At 43.4% G+C, this 15,403-nt stretch overlaps 1 protein-coding gene across 11 annotated transcripts in view; it reads right to left on the bottom strand.

Moving 5' to 3' along the window:
- dnc (phosphodiesterase dunce) overlaps window positions 1-15,403 on the bottom strand; it is a 234,362-nt gene that overhangs the window by 72,594 nt on the left and 146,365 nt on the right. The window contains exon 1 of one of the 11 annotated variants that reach the window (XM_089476004.1): window positions 2,924-3,069. The exons of 9 other annotated variants lie outside the window; for them this stretch is intronic. The gene's annotated coding sequence lies outside the window, so the exon portion shown is untranslated. Of the gene's footprint in view, window positions 1-2,284; window positions 2,457-2,923; window positions 3,070-15,403 lie in introns of those variants that run through there. One more of the 11 variants, XM_018015216.2, reaches the window with a different exon arrangement.

Here is a 15,403-nt window from a genome sequence, read left to right as displayed (position 1 = left end):
CGATTATTCTCGATAAAAAAGTTATCGGACAATTTATCGAAAAAATAAAGCAAACTCGTACTGCGTATGGTACTCACGAGTATGCATGCCAAATTTCAGCTCTCTAGCTCTTATAACTTCTGAGATCGACGCACTCATACGGACGGACGGACGGACGGACGGACGGACGGACGGACGGACGGACGGACGGACGGACGGACGGACAGACGGACAGGGCTATATCGACTCAGCTCGTCGCGCTGATCAAGAATATATATACTTTGTGGGGTCTGCCACGCCTCCTTCTGCCCGTTACATACTTTTTCACAAAACCATTATACCCTGATTTCCCATTTTCAATGGGTTCAGGGTATAAAAAGACAAGCTGAAGATGAAGACGTAGAAGAGTGGCACGAAGACCCCGTGAGAGTGAGAGAGAGGACGAGAAAGTGTTGTCCTTTCATGTCCCTCGGGGTGGGACAAAAAAAAAAAACTTTTTGATTTGTTTAGGTAAAAAGTTGTTGCGTTTGGCTTATGCAAAGCAGCAGGCGAAGGCGAAGGCGTAGGCGAAGGCGGCGGCGTCGACGCTGACGTTGACGTTGACAGCACAGCTGTCTCTATCACTCAGCGCAGTTGAGTTCCAGTTCCACCGTTCCCGCTACGCGCGAACTGTTTGTTTACTATTATTTTGGCATCCGCTTTTAATTTACGCGTCGCATCGGCCAAGCCAAGCAGCAAATAGAAATACGCTTGGCAAACAAATGAAATGAATACATACATACATACACAAATACATATACATATATACATATGTATGTATGCTGACCGGAGCAGCTGCAGAGCGGTAAATTTCATTTTTTTTTTTTTATCAACGCCAGCGGCTGACAAGCAGGAGGCGGGGGAGCAGTGAGAAGTGCGGCAACAGCGCGCCGCATTAGTTGATGCTCGCTGAGCAGCTAAAAAGCAAGAATAAGAAGACGACGACGGCGAAGGAAGAAGCTAACGAAGAAGAAGAGGAAGACAGCAGCTGATTCACTGATCCATTCAAGTTTATATACAATAAGTTTGAGGACGCGCACGTCCTCCTGGCCATATCCTGGCCGGGGGCGGCGTATGGGCGTGGTGTGTGTGTGTGTCTATGTATAGCAAACCGTTTTACTGTGCTGAAAATTCAATTTGATTTGATTTGATTTTCGTTCTCGTTTTCGTTTGAATGCACACCAGCGGCTGAAGGACAGAAGCAGCAGCAAAGAAATGATATCAAATTAGTTGAAATAGAAGTAAAAAGTCTGTAAAGCCTGCCCCGCCCCGCCCCCTAAACTGATTTGAGCTCTCACCCCTCCTTAAAGCGAAATACAAGAGCTTAAAAATTTGACAGAATGAAAGAAAGAAAAAAATTGTGTCTGCTCTGCAGCAGAGAGATCACACGTTGTGTTGAACAGGACAGAGCGGCATGAAAACGAAACGAAACAACTTATACTCTGCCCCAGACGACCTATAAAGGAAAGAGCGAAGAGTACAGAGCATGCAGAATGTGCATGCGTATAAGACGAACGTGTTTAATAAGTAGAATTGACTGTTCTATTTCGGTGCGTACTTAACACACACACACACAAGCATAATTCGAAGAGTTAATCACTTAATAACTGACAGACGAAATGGAATGCGTGAATAGCGTTGCTTAAAATATAAGAGAAATATGTACATATGAATGTATATATACATACATTTATAGCTATTAAGCTGCATATATGTGTGTATGTGTATAGGTAAGCGTATGCACTATTCGCTGTGTGCCAACGTGCGCTGTATGTGTACGCGTGTTTGTGTGTGCGTGCCTTGCTTTTTCAAGTGCAAATACAAATTTAAAGCAAACAGCCAGAGCCACGCGACAATTTGGGAAGCCCGATGTCAATTTAGCGCCGTTTTATAAGGCGGCCGCACGCACATACACATACACGCATACATCTACATTCTCACACAGACACATTCATATAAGAGCACGCTATGTACTTGGGTGATGGCAAAGATTTTCATTGAGTTTTGCTCATGTTGTTGTTGTTGCTGTTGCTGCTTTTCATTTTACGTTTTTCGCATTTACGGCGCGCGATAAAAATCAACAGTTTTGTCAACTTTTGTTGCTATTGTTGTTGTTGCTGCGTTTTTTTATCGCGTCTCGGCCGCAATTAATTTAAAACATTAAAATTTTTGCCATGAGGTCGCTTGGGCGCTTCTTTTTTTTCTAATTAATTTCGTACAGCGGCATGGCTACTGCTGTTGTTGTTGTTGTTTTTTGTTGTCTTACGCTAGTTTGCACTTTTAGTAGTTGCTCACGCGTTCTCCGCTGTCTTTTGCTCACTCTCTTGGCTGGCGCGCTCTCTAAGACTTGCTTTTCGTCTCCCTCTCTCCCTTCCTTCCGCGCGCGCTCTTGCTCGTTCTCTGGCACGAATGTGTCGGTGTGTCGGCTTGCGAGCGACTGCGTGTGTGTGTGTGTGTGAGTGTGTGTGCGGCCGCTGCTGCGTTTTGTTTATTTGTCTGTTCCACTTGTTTTTGCCTTTCGCCGTTTGCACTTGTGCATTGCAATTTTTTATATTATTTTGTACACTCAGTGAATTAGTAGCTCGATTGGACGATATTGTTGGCTACGCTGTTGCTGTTACCCCCTCCGCCGTTTAGCACGTCCCGGCCGCTGCCGCGCTACCGCGCTACCGCGCTGCCACTGCCACTGCCACTGCTGCAGCAACAGTCCCCACTTAGCCCACTTTTCGGCACATTTATCACGCACAAACAATTACAAAATTGAATAATTTAATGTGAGGGACGCGCGCGCGCTCAATGCAACTTTTTGTTTCGATATTTTCGCTCGTTCGGTGTGTGTCGCGGGGCCGATATGAATTATATATTTATGTGTGCGCTTATTATTATTTATTTTCTAGCAAAATACAATTTTTTTCATAGGAAAAGTCCCACGAACTGCCGCACGAGCGAAGTTGCTTATACGTTATATGATGAAAACGAAACGGCAACGACGACGAACGGAACGAACAACGCGTTCGAAACGGCTCACAGACAGAGACCAAGCGCAAGCAAGCGAGCAAGAAGCAGCACCAGTACCAGTAGCAGCAGGCAGCAGCAGCAGCAGCAACAGCAACAGCAACAGCAACAGCAGAAGCAGCGCCAGCAGCAGCGTAACGAAATGAAACGAAACAACACGAATGAGTGCACGAAGCTAACGCCAGGCGATGTAAGTGAGCGCACGACGACAATGACAACGACAACGACAACGACAGCGGCGTGAGAGAGTGAGAGATAGAGAGCACGCTGAGCGGCATGCGTGAGAGCTTTGCGTTAGCACGTTCTATGTTCTGGGTGGGTGGCGCTTTTGGGTGGTCGGCCCCAGCCTTTCAATACGTGCCTTGGCATAATAAGTTGCCGCTGAGAGAGCATTTGGCAATCGAAATTGAAAGTTGTAACGCGACGGCGACGCTGACGTTGACATCGGTGTCTTGCAAAAGATTCATCATCAAACAGCTGCCGCATTTAGCGCCGTCTCCTACACCTTTCAATCGCGCACTCTCTTTCTCTCTCTCGCTGTCTTTCTCTCGTTGGTAAACAGCGGAAATCCAATTACAAGCAGAGAGCAGTGGCAGAGACCAAATGCAAGGGCAGACACAGCGACGACGACGACGGCGACGATGGCGGCGACGTCGAAGCTTGCAGCTTACACAAGTACAATGACTTGACGCCGCCAATCACACTCAAACACACACACACGCACTCACACATGCTCACAAGGCATACGCATGAGTGCAATAGTGGATAAAAGTGCCGAAAGAAGAATCGAACTTGCAAATTATCTTGCATTGTACACACACATACACGTGCATGCGCTCACACGTGCACGCTTACGCATGGTGACTTACAGGCAAAGCATGCTTATCTCTTATACTTGAACCCATTGAAAGCGTGTTAGGAGAGCTTATCGGTTTCGAGCGTACGTATGTAACTGGCAAACGAACACGTTTGATTATGTATAGCCGTCTAACGGTTTATTGAAATGCACTGTCTCTGCACCTGACACAGTTCATGCTTCGACTATCGCATTGCACACAAATGTTTTTATTTAGCTTATTGTGTTTATTCTTAATTTTATTAAAGTGTTGTGTGCTAATCTAGTGCTTCTTCTTATTCGTTTTATTCTTCGTTTATCGCTTATGATAAAAAACCAAAAGCTCATGGTGCAATCTAACAAGTGCCTAAATTTGTAAATACCCTGTAAATTTGTAAATGGGGTTTACTATTATCGATGATGAATGTATGTGATCGATAATCGATATTTGCCATTTATAAATAATTTTATGTATTTCTTTTGTGCCTGTTACATGTTGCACTTAAATATCAACATCGACCATTGCATTTAATGTTTAGAGGGTATACAAACAGTTTTATTTGCAGTCGACTCACAGTTTCAAAGTGTGCCGACGCGATTCTTATCAACAACAACAACAACAATGACGGCAACAGCTAGAACAAAGGCAGCAGCCGTAATGATCGCCGTAGACTTATCAACGAAATAAATGCAGAAGAAACCATTAGATCGCGCCCCCTGCAGAGCAACAGCTGAAAAGGAACAACGGACAACAGCCGCAAGCAGCGACGACAGCAGCGTCGCGACGCAGCGCCAGCAAGTGTGTAAAAATTGGAGAGACTGAGAGACAAGGAGAGAGAGAGAGAGAGAGAGAGAGCAGTGCAGATGGTGTTGCTTTAAAGTATTTGCGTATTTGAAGCTTTTAGAAGTTGAGAGTGTTGCTGTCTCCTTCTTCTTCTTCTTTCTTCATCAATTGACAAGTTGTGCAGATTTCGCATTTAACACAATTCAATTGAGCTTATGAGAGATGTACAGTTAATTGCTAGATGTGAAACAAGCAAAACAGACAGATGCCAACAAAAGCCTCTCGTTGTGCATGTGTGTGTGTGTGTGTGTGTGTAAGGCAGCAGGCAGGCAACCTTGAACTTTGACCTCGCGCCTGCCAAGCAGTCAGTCGAGAGCTTTGCGAACACACTTACAAGTACAAGCACACACATACACAGCTATCTCTCTCTTTCTCTCTGTGTGTGTGTGTGTGTGTGTGTGTGTGTGTGTGGGAATCATTCTAATCTGAGCCTAAAAATTTGATTGACCTGCCTATAGCATGGCTCGCTGGCGCCTCCTTCCACCACTTGACGATATGTGACGACAATTCGATTGCCTGCTCGCTCGCTCGTTCGTTCGGTGAATGAGCCTGATGAACGGTAAATGGAATTGGAACTCGAACGGAATGGCAAACTAATAATTAGTCCCAAGTGGGTTTCATAGCAACGAGAGCCACTCGGCCTCTCGACCATTAGGCGACTGCTGCTGCTGCTGCCGGCGCTGCCCGTTGCAGCAGCCAGAGAACAGAGGGATGCCTGATTGCGGTTAATGGTCAGCTGGAGTGTTCTGATTATGAAAAACAAGAAGCGAAAGATGAGCAAGAGGCAGAGAAGAAACATAAATATGAAGAATAGGCATCAAAGTCACTTCTATGCCAGCGAAAGAGACAACGATAAGGCGTTTACGCAGTGAAAGAGACAGAGAGAGAGAGAGAGAGAGAGAAAAAAAAACGAAACAAGTTCTGAAAACTGCAAATGAAACGAAGAAGTTCGTTAGGCTCCCGTTTATGGATGCAAATCTAATTGGATGCCAAAGGAAACAAAGAGAAAAAAATCCAGCTATGTAGGTGAGGGCGAAAAATTCCAATTTCATTAAGTGAAATGCTTGGAAACGAGAAAGTTCCGTAAAATTCAGAGAAATTTTTATGAAAAAAAAAAATTATATATTTGTGTGCATACATAGAAAAATGCAAATATTAATATTATATTACATTATCTAAAATATATACTTTAAAAGCAGAGAATATAATTATCTAATTAGAATCCTTTTTTAATTAAAATTTGGTATGAAGAAAAAAAAAAAGTTCTTTCTCTATACGAACTACTTCTAGGAGGAAATCGTTCTATATATAAATTGAAATAGATAAATGAAGTTTTCCTCGGTGTATATATGCATATACGTATCAATATAATATCTATATATAGAGAGTTTGAATAGAGATTAAAGTAAAGTCAATAGCACTTAGGGAGATTATAGATAGAGTATATGAAACTTAGGAGCTAGAAAGACATTTGGAATACATACGATCTAGATGGGATGCAGAGGTGGAGGAGAGTTCTTGGAATACATAGAACTATGGGACTTCGAATATCCGAATATTGAGAATACCCTTGCAGACATGCGATAGGCAGTGATGGGCTAGAAATGCAGTGTGACCCGCTTAAGGTTGATAGAATGCGGATTCTCTCTCAGATAAATGAATACATGAATTTCTTAGAACTCCCTATTGAGATATACAGTATGACCTGCTTAAGATGGATACATTTCCAGTTCACATTTGGATAAATATATACAGTGAACCCACTATAAGATGGATGGATGGATGGATGGATGTTGTTTTCGATCTACAGTCTACCTAACATATATTAAATAAATATACCTAGCTATATATACAGTGTGACCTCCTTTAGACGAACATTTTTGCTATTTTAAATATACAGTTAACCTTGGCGAAAATATGCATGTAAATGTATCCGATCTTATTTTGATGTACAGTATAGCCTCACTTAGACGAAGACAATGACTATAAATATTTAGTACATTATAATCCACCTAAGACGGACACGTTCATATTGAATAATAATTGTTATATTCTAATTTAGATCCATATATTTAACATTCTTCTGAAGATATACAGCCTAGTCTCGAAAAGAGGGAATATACTTCCAATTGTTTTATACATACATATCTACAGTAAAATCTCATTCAGATGGACACATTTGAGATTATTTTAAATATATTCAATATGACCTCGCTAGGACGGACAGACTTTAAGTTTTTATATATATAAATCTGTGTTTATGTATGTACAGTATAATGTCATTAAGACGGACACATTTGCTATTCTCATACATATATCTATACAGCAAATCCTGCTCAACTCAGACATACTGCTACTTTTAATTTATCCCATTTTCTATCTAAATTTAGTTATATAGAGAGTTCATTTCGTAATGCTTCTTAGGCGATCTTCACTGTAAAACAGATGCCTAAAACTAAAACATTTCATACCCAGCGAAATTCACATACCCACTCTTCTGCAAGTGTATTTACAGGGTATAGATCAGTTCATCACATGGCAAAGAATAGCAGGGTAGTGTGAGGCAGGGGGTAGTCAAAGGGGGGGGGGATGCATGGTTTTGTCGTTGGGGCCACTAACCTTGTTGGACTATTGCGATAATTGTAGCAGCAACAGCAGAAGGAGCAAACCATATAAACGAGAAAGTTAATGCTGCCGCACCAGGTGGACGTGGATGCGGATGCGGATGCGGATGCGGATGCTGAAGCGAATGTTGACGTGGCGTTCGTATTGGAGTTTGTATTTGTATTGGTATTGGTATTTGTATTTGTATTTGTGTTGCAGTTGCTGCTGGCCTCTTCAGTGGCGCTGCCCGCAGTCGCGCTGCTGCTGTGACGGCTCGGCAAGTGTTCGCCGCCCTCTGCCGCTGCCGCTGCCGCTGCCCGCTCGGCTTCTGCTTTCTCAGCCGCTCGGCCGCCGGCACAGCGATTCAATGCCGTTTCGACAATGATCGACGCTGTCGACGATTTGCGTCGCTGCGCTGTCACTGGCGCTGCTGCTGCTGCTGCGGCGGCGGCGCTGCTCGCCTTCTGCTTCAGGAATTTGCTTAGACGTCGCGCTGCCGTCGACTGCGAGTGAACGCTGCTGGCGCCCAGCGCTGGCGGCGCACTGCACGTGGAGCGTTTGCGTTGCTGTGTAGCTGCTGCTGCTGTTGGCACTAGCAGCGACGTCGACTGCAGCGTATCATCGACGAAGCTGATTTGCTTCCACTTCTTCTTCTTTTTCACTTTGGCCGTCGCTTTGAGCAAATGTCTTGTGCGAAATGCCGGCGTCTGGGTTGATGCAGCTGCTGTGGCGCCGTTTGTTGTTGCTGTTGCTGTTGCTGCTGTTGTTGTTGTTGTTAAGCTTTGACTGCGCCGTTGACGCGCTGCTGGCGCTGCACCTGCTGCTGCGGCGGCGGCGGCGGCGGCAGTGGCGTTGTCGCCTTTGGCCGCCAGTTCAAAACTTTGCCGCTCACTTACGCACACATGCACAGACTCTCACACACACACACGCACACACCAACACACACACACACACACACACCCAAGCGCACACACACAGAGCTAAACTCACGCACGCGGCGCTAAGCGATGTCGACGTCGCGGCATTTGATAAGCGGCGATTGTTGTCGTTAAGCTGCTGCTGCTTCTTCTTCTCCTTCTTTTTGTCTTTGTCGTCCGCTGTCCGCTGTCGCTGCTGCCGCTGCTGCTGTGTGATTTGCGTTGATTTACGATTTTAATTTAGATTCGCTTTTTGGTTTGGCCTCTGCCGCTGCTGCTGCTACCGCTGCTGCCTCTGCCTCTGTTGCTGCTGCTCGTTTTAATATTTTTTGCTGTTGTTTTATGTAATTTGTGTGCTTGCTTTGTGCGCCTCTTTCGCGACAGTCGCCGGCCCGCAGCGCTGTCCAAGAAAACACTTGCAAATAAAAAAAAATATTGTCAAAAAAATTGCACTTTCTGTTTATCTTCTGCTTCTTATGCTCTCTTCAAAAAAAAAAAAAAAAAAAAAAAAAATTTTAAATTGATATTGATATTTTTGTGATTGTTTATTTTGATTTATTGTGATTATTTCGAGCGCGAGGCGGTTTGTTGTCTGTCACATGCATAAGCACACACACAAACACACGCACACAGACACGCAGATGTATATATTTAGACGCGCTCGCACGCACACACACATATGAACAAGACGACAGCGACGCGGCGCGCTCTCGCGATGCTCACAGCTGCAGCGACCGCACAACACTGGCACCAAGCGAGCCAGCGACGCGCGACGCCAACGCTGCTGTGGGAGAGCAACGACAGTGACGCCAACGTCGATGCCGACAACGCCGACGCTGACCGAACGTGTGAGCTAGCGACCAAGCCAAGCGCCAAGCGCCAAGCCAAGCCAAGCGAACCGACCGACCGAACGACCAACCGACCGACCAACCGACCGAACGACCGACCAACCGACCGACCACGCACGCCGCCAAAACCTAACGGAAGCTGTGTGGAGAACGGAGACTAAGCGGCGCTTCGCCGTCTACGTGCTGCGTGCTTCACAGTAGAATGAAGTGCGCAAAAATAATAGTAGACGTCGGCGCTGACGCTGACGCTGACGTTGACGTAGGCGGCGTTGCTGCTGTCGACGTTGTTGTTGCTTTTGCTACTGTGTGTAGGCTGTGCAACGGTTATTTTTTACTTTTTGCATTTGCTTTTATTTTTAATTTTTTTTTTTTTTTTTTTTTTAAATTTGTTTGTTGAAGCAGCTGCAGCTTAATTTAGTTATTTTTTGTAAATATAATTTAATATAATATTATTTTTATTATAATATATTTTTAATAATTAGCCAATGCTATTGTAGCTGTTGTGGCTTATCACTTATTGTTATTGTTGTGATTGCTTTTCATTTGCCTAACAATTGTCAACAGCGCGAGAGTGAGGCAGAGAGAGAGAGAGAGTGTGGGTGGAGGAGAGTGAGAGGGGCAGCGAGGTAGAGCGAGAGAGCAGCAACCTTTATGCCTATATTATGCGAACCTCGTCGCGCTCTCTCTTTCTCACTCTCTCCTCTCTCCTCTCTCTATCTTCTCTCATTGCGCAGCAACACACAGCTGCGCGCTCTTCTGCCTTGGCAGCTGCTGCGCTGCCGGCGTCAAAGCGGCCGCTGTCGCTATCATAGACCGCTTGTTATTGTTGTTGTTGTTGTTGTTGTTGCGCATTGCACTTGAAAACTTCATCTACGCATAGCTGCACTGCACCCCCGCCCCGTCCTCCCTTTTTGCCTTTGCCTTTGGCTTTGCCTTTGCCTTTGCACTTGCAATGGAGAACGTCGATGCGGGGTCAAGTACTGGGAGGGTTGGTCGGCGGGTTTGGCTGGTAGGTGCTCAGCTGGGCGAACACTAGGCTAGAGATTGGCATTAGATGCAGCCCCGGCAATACAGAATCTCCATTAAATACCAGCAGAATCATTTTCTAATTGAAAAAGTCTAATCAGATATGTTCCGATTAAGGTTTAATCACTTATAATATTAGGATACTTCAACTGATGTAAACTTTTCTAATTGGCATTCCAATTGACAACGGATTTATATTCCTGTTGCAAAATCTGATCAGATCGGTTCTGATTAAGGATTAATCACATTAAGATACCTTAACTAAACTAGCCGTTATTCCATTTGAAGTCGGATTTATTTTGTTATTTCAAAATCAATCATATCAGTTCTGATTAATGATTAAACACATATTGATTCAGTAGATGGGAATGGGATACGGAAAGTCCAGTAGAGTCTGCCAAAGGGATATATATTGGGAATGATTAATGACTAAGGATGCTGTGTATTGGAAGAGGCTTATCGGTAGAAGGACAATTAGATATGGATTTTCCGGTTAAACGTAGATGTTCCGATGCAGTCGGCAGGCTGTCGTGGCAGTTCCTATCGGAAGGAGAACTGGCTGAGGAAGCAAAGTATGGGAGATGAATGAGGAAATCTATCGCCGAAATAGGAGCATCTTAATACTTATTATCCAAAACAAGCAGACAAGGGAATGGACGAAGGGGCAGGCGGAAGTACGCATAGACGGGCGTAAGGACGGTTGGACAGCCAGTCAGAGGGTTTATAGGACGGTTAGTCGAGCTGTTGGTCGGTCAGTCGGATGGTCACTCGAACGGTCAGTCCGACAGACAGCAAGAGACACACTTTCAGAGAGTTTCGATATCGATATAATATATATTATATCTTAAATGATATATAACTGGAGCGAGAGCTGTATTCGATGGGGAATCTCGTTTACGACTGACTCCCATATCTGAGTACCGTGGACTTCCCGTCATGCCTGCTATTATCATCGAAATCTGTATCTCCACATCCGCTTGAATTAGCTTATACGTATTGTATATCCACTAAACCAAATAGCCGTACTCTACATAATATAGCCGTAATAATAGCATCATGACGAATAGCATATAAATGCACCCATTGGCAATTGAGCTTAGTTGGTGTAATTACAAACTCTGAATGACTTGATGACAAACAGCACCGTTCACTTGCCCTACCCCAACCTCGGGCACGGCCCTAACCCCAATCGCCACCCTAACCCCAATGCCAAAGTTGTTTCCTGTCGCCGTCCTCCCACGCTGCCGCCCCGCCAGCAGAATCCCCAAGCCGCAAGTCACGCGAATTTCGTGAGGCTTCAGTTTTAATGGGAAGTGACCCCGGCTACCAACTGACAGCCGTTGCAGTTGGCTGACATTTTCTTCGTTATTGGCCACTTGAGCTTGGCTCAGGTGCGTCAGGTGTTTGGGCATTGGGCGGTGAAACTGGTCCAGCGCCAGCAGCACCGTCCGTCCGGAAAGTTTCAAATTTCTTGCCCCGGCCAGGCTGGCGGCAATCCAATAAGCAGCCGTACACAAAGTGCGAGAGACCCCGACGACCCTGACGCTCGACTCGGTTCGCATTGCAATTATCCGGCGCCTGTTACTCGAGGCCCCGTGAGTTATCCATCAGCGGGCCACTTGTCTTAAATGAAAATTGCCAGCAACAACAACAACAACAACAACAACAATACGCAATCGGATGCGCTGATATTTGCTCGGCGATGGCAAACATTTTTTATGGTCCAGCTGTAGCTGGGCTAGAGGCCACACCTGGCCTAACAGCCACCAGCTTCCATTTCCCGGCTGCGTTTTCGTTTACGTTTTATTGCCCCTAGCTGGGCGGTCTTGTCACTTTCCAGGTCTTGTAGCACCGGCAGCAATACCGGCAGCAGCACCGGCAGCATTACCCTCTGCCATCATTTGCATAAAGCAGCCCAACTGCTAAGATCTGTCAAGATGAGCCTGCGGTTCACTCTTGGACCCATCTACACTGCCGACTTCTAGGGATCTAAGCGAATTTACATTGAGTTGGACGTTTAACAAAATTTTCTGATGAGATATTAGAAACTGATAATAAAATTATTATCTTGAGTTCATACGTGCTGAAACGATATATTTTCGATATATCGATGAGCTTTATTTAATAAGTTTTTTTCTGTTCACTTGTCTCTAAAGTATAGCAAAAGAGTTCCATATAGCGATGGGTATGTTATTCGATAACGATAGGTTACATTGTTACATATAAAGCGAGTAGCATATCAAAGCGATTAATATCGATAGAGCAGTAGTGGTAGATGAGTATTGTTACATGATTCTCGATAGATGAGCATCGATAGATGAGTATACAAAGGTCAATATCTACATCTAAGTATCGTTTGGTATCAATAGATAACTTCGATAGACAAGTATCGCTTACTAACTGTATATATGATGAGTATGGAATAAGATTTCAGGTAGATGAACATTGAATATGAGCATTTATAGGTGCCTATCGACAGATGAGTATCGATAACTAACCGTAAATAAATAGAAATCTGTATAATATATATATATATCTTGATAAAATACTATATTTAGATGATTATCGATGTTTGATTATCAATAAATGCAAATCGATATTGATAACTTGGTATCAATAGTCTCTTTATATAAGAACTAACGTAGATGACTATCGGAAAATTATCGATAACTAGAAGTAAGATAGATTCATTGCTTCTGCAGCTCTACTGGAAGACTATACATCGATAAGTAGACATATGTGCAAATAGTTTACCCTTATGTACCGATTATCGCTACTCATATCGAACGCTCATAGTTCCAGATTTCAGAAGAGTATTTAACAAACGCTGCGCTGATTTTGCATTTGCTTTGTTTTCTATATTTTAACTTTTTACTCTGCTTGAGCTGCTGCTACTGCTGCCTGCTTTGTGCTTTTATAAAGCACAATCAACAACAACAACAACAACAACAACAGCGAAGGGCAAAACAACTAAATAATGAATGGAAAATGGCACCCAGGAGGCACGCGCTGTACAGCTGTACTAGATGATAAACCCGACCCACACAAGACTGCATAATACTCGTTCATTGTCCGAGAACATTTTAAGTTTATGCACCGAAAACTTTTCCCCATGTCGATGTATGAGGCTGAGCCACGCCTACAGTGGGCGCATGGAAGGCATCTTAACAGTTTATAAGACGATTATACGCATGAAGTCTTTAGCTGTAGCTAACTGGAAATTGCTAGAAAACTAATATACTCTATTCATTGAGTGAACGAGGTGGCATTGGAGGGGCGTACCTGACTCGGAGGTGCCCTGCTGTTATGCTATTTGAATTTTCATTTTTATTGGATATAGACAACTGAAGTTCGATACTTTTTATCGCTTTTATTTGATTATCGATTTTATATTATCTAAGGTCTTTAGCCTTTAATACAAACGAAAAGAACGACTAGGTTCCAATCTAGAATATATAAAACTTATGACTTAAGCAAATACAAATAGTGTGAACCATTATTGATATATATAGATGTAATTAGAAGATTCTAAGCAATCATACCCTGTAATATGTAGTTAGTTAATGTCTAAGCAGGCTCGCTTCAAAATTGGTATAACTATAATAGAAATTAAATGAATTTCGAATGTCTATTCTATTACCTATTTTATATATGCTCAATGATCGATTGAAGCTGTTTGCTGACTTTATAGGGTATTTGTGTATTGGCGTTTTTCACGAATCAACCATTTCTACTGGCTTTCGTTTATTTTTAATGCTTTCAATTTCCTGCACTTTGAACTTTGGTTTTTTATGCCCTGTACGCATTGAAAATGCAAATTAAGGGTATATTGCTTGCATGCAAATGCTTGCAGGAGGCAGCAGGAGCTAGAATGAAGAGGCAATGAGGCAATATAGTTCTGTCCATCTACAGAGGCTACAGATTTCCAATATGAAATGCATATTCCTAATATAAGTCACAGGGGTTAAGAATTCATTCCCTTTCATTTTCATTTTCTCTTTCCATTCCCTTTCTTTGTCTTGGCCTTTCCTTTTCCCACTCGTCTAAGTGTATACCTGATCTAGCTTAGGGTATTTTCCAGTCAAGCCCTCCCAACTAAGTCAATCTCACTAGTTTTTTTCTCCCATTTTAAGATTTGCTCTCACCTCTGGCACAACCCCTTCCCTCCCCACTCACCCCTTCGCTCACCACTCTGTGTCTGTGTGCATACAGTGCATACATACACCAGCGGGTGGGCGTGGCCGGCAGGCAGCCCAGCCAACAAATTGCATACGTTTCAAAATATTTTTCTCATTTATTTATTTTCTTTATTTTTTTTTTATATTTTTTATTTTTTTATTTTTGCATCGCTTTGTGCTTGTTGCACTTGATAAGAAAAACGGCCACAGCTTGGGGCCCAGGCGCCGTTGTTGGCCCCAACAGACACGCCCGCTGCCCCTACCGCCCCGGCCGCACCACGCCCCTTCTTTGTGGGTAGTCGACAAGCAGCTGTTGTGCAAAACGCCTCCAAAGTTAATCAGAAAATAGCTGAAAAAGCGAAACAAATTCCAAGCTTGAACGTGTTGCTGCTTGTTTAACGCTTTTTTCCCCCTTCGATCGACGAGCTGGGCCCAGCTCTGGCTGGACCTCAAAATGGTGTTGTTAGGTAACGCCCACGTTGCGTATACGCAAAGTTCTTTCCACGAATTCATTTGAATCTCATGATTCCGAACTATTTTTGGCTACCTCTTAGTAGCATAATCACTTGTATGCATAGTCATATTCACATTTATATTCGAAGTCCCATTCACATATATATTTATATTGATAATCGTTTCCTATTCATATGTCATTTGCTTACCAGCTTTGATCAGAGTTAGATTTAAGGTCGAGCTTGTCTTTAACTTACCTGTAAGGAGAAGAAATTTAAATGAATTAGAAAATTAGTTTATTATTTAAATGAGTTGGTTTAGTAATCTCAGATGAGTTATCATCTTAGGTATATAAGTCTAGGATTTTATTATCTAGGTGCAACTAAATTTGTAGCTTGCTTCGGTAGAGCTGCGACATACACAACTTCGAGCAACCTCTTAACTCTTAACTTCTACGTACCCCTTAGTCTATGGTCAGTTCGGTTAGTTATAATTCTTCTGCGTGTTATTATTGCCCTTATAGAATTGAGTATTGGACGACCCCCATACAGAAGGTACCTGAGTACGCTATATATGTATAGTCAGACTTAAGGGCTTACGAAGGGGGATGAGACGTTTAACAGTCAAGCAGGGTACGAAGGGTTTACGATAGCTGAGAAAGGTTG

The sequence above is a fragment of the Drosophila arizonae genome, chromosome X (genome assembly GCF_054131065.1).
Source record: "Drosophila arizonae isolate 15081-1271.41 chromosome X, UAZ_ARI_1.0, whole genome shotgun sequence".
NCBI lineage: Eukaryota > Metazoa > Arthropoda > Insecta > Diptera > Drosophilidae > Drosophila > Drosophila arizonae.
The sequence above is the reverse complement of the archived record's forward strand: the minus strand, read 5'-3'. Positions and strand labels throughout refer to the sequence as shown.